This window comes from Chrysochloris asiatica, unplaced genomic scaffold (assembly GCF_000296735.1).
Source record: "Chrysochloris asiatica unplaced genomic scaffold, ChrAsi1.0 scaffold00326, whole genome shotgun sequence".
NCBI classification, from domain to species: domain Eukaryota; kingdom Metazoa; phylum Chordata; class Mammalia; order Afrosoricida; family Chrysochloridae; genus Chrysochloris; species Chrysochloris asiatica.
In genome coordinates this window covers 313,841-315,244 of record NW_006408844.1, presented here as the reverse complement: position 1 = coordinate 315,244, position 1,404 = coordinate 313,841, and the positions used below count along the sequence as shown (strand labels likewise).

Sequence of the window (1,404 nt, the reverse complement as noted above, 5' to 3'; positions counted from 1 at the left end):
AAAGGAGTAGAATTGAAGAGATAGAAGCCAGAACTAGTGAGCTAGAAGATAAATCTCTCAATACTGCTAAGATAGAAGAACAAACAGAAAAAAGGATAAAAAGATCTAAAGAAGGTCAAAGATTCATGTTGGACAACATGAAAAGAAATAACTTAAGAATTATCAGCATTCCGGAACAGGAAGAATCCCACAAGCCCACAAAAGAGATAGTTGAAGATCTTCTGGAAGAAAATTTCTCTAACATTCTGAAAAGTGAAAAGACAAGCTTACAAGAAGCTCAACGAACCCCAGGAAGGATAGAACCTAAAAGAAGGTTATAATAATCAAGACATAATAATCAAGCTCTCCAAAATCAAAGATAAGTAGACAATCCTGAAAGCAGCTAGGGAAAAGAGAAGTGTAACATACAAAGGCAAGCAAATCAGATTAAGCTCAGATCTCTCAACAGAAACCATGCAGGCAAGAAGGCAGTAGGGAGACATATATAAAACCCTGAAAGAAAGAAAAAAAACTGTCAACCGAGAATCCTCTACTCAGCAAAGATGTCAGTCAAATACGAAGGTGTCTCAAAACATTCCAGGATAAACAGAAGCTAAGGGATTTTGCCAAAGCCAACCCGTTGATGAAAAACATCCTAAGGGGAGTTCTGTGGACTGAGAACCAACAAGAACAGACAACAACCAGGGATTGACATACATGACAGTACCACCTGGAACTCAATCAACAAATGAAAGAGTTGAGAACAGAACAAATTCAGAGGATGTGGGACATCAGTCTATGATCAAAACAATTGCAATGTGAAAGAAGGTAAACACATAGGAACAGAGATCCAGGTGGTGAGAAGGTCAGGTAGATTACAGGATAAATTGGACTGTCTTAAATGGAGGGAAAGTTAATGTAATATAAGGCAACCACAATGGTGGGGTTGGGGTGGGGAGTTTAGGGGGAGGTGGAGGGAGATGACGGTAAAGCACAGGGTAATAAGGGCAGACACATTATAATTCGGGTATTGGGGAGGGCAATACAAGAAGGGGGAGGAGGTGGAAGAACAAGATAGATAGGGGAACACTAAGAGAGGTTTGCATGGCCTAAATGGGACAAAGGGAAATAGCGAAGCATGCTCAAACTTGGAAAACGGGGCTCAGTGATACAGGGATCTAGGCATAGCTTGAAGAGGGGAAATAATACTAAGATGCTTGACTGTCTTATGAATATTGGTTTCCCTTGCCTACCATTGTAAAATAGACACTTGAGAGGGATAGAAACGAGTGTTGAGAAACATGATTACTGAAAACTTGTAAACCTGTCTTTAGCCTATAACTGATTGGAATACATAAAAGGTATTCTAGAACTTGCCCAGTAAAACAGGCCTCTTGCGGAGCCTTTGCAGAGTATAAGACCTTA

At 40.1% G+C, this 1,404-nt stretch overlaps 1 protein-coding gene across 1 annotated transcript in view; it reads left to right on the top strand.

The window, feature by feature from the left end:
• Positions 1–1,404, top strand: part of C2CD3 (C2 calcium-dependent domain containing 3) — a 173,686-nt gene that overhangs the window by 57,012 nt on the left and 115,270 nt on the right. The window lies entirely within an intron of this gene.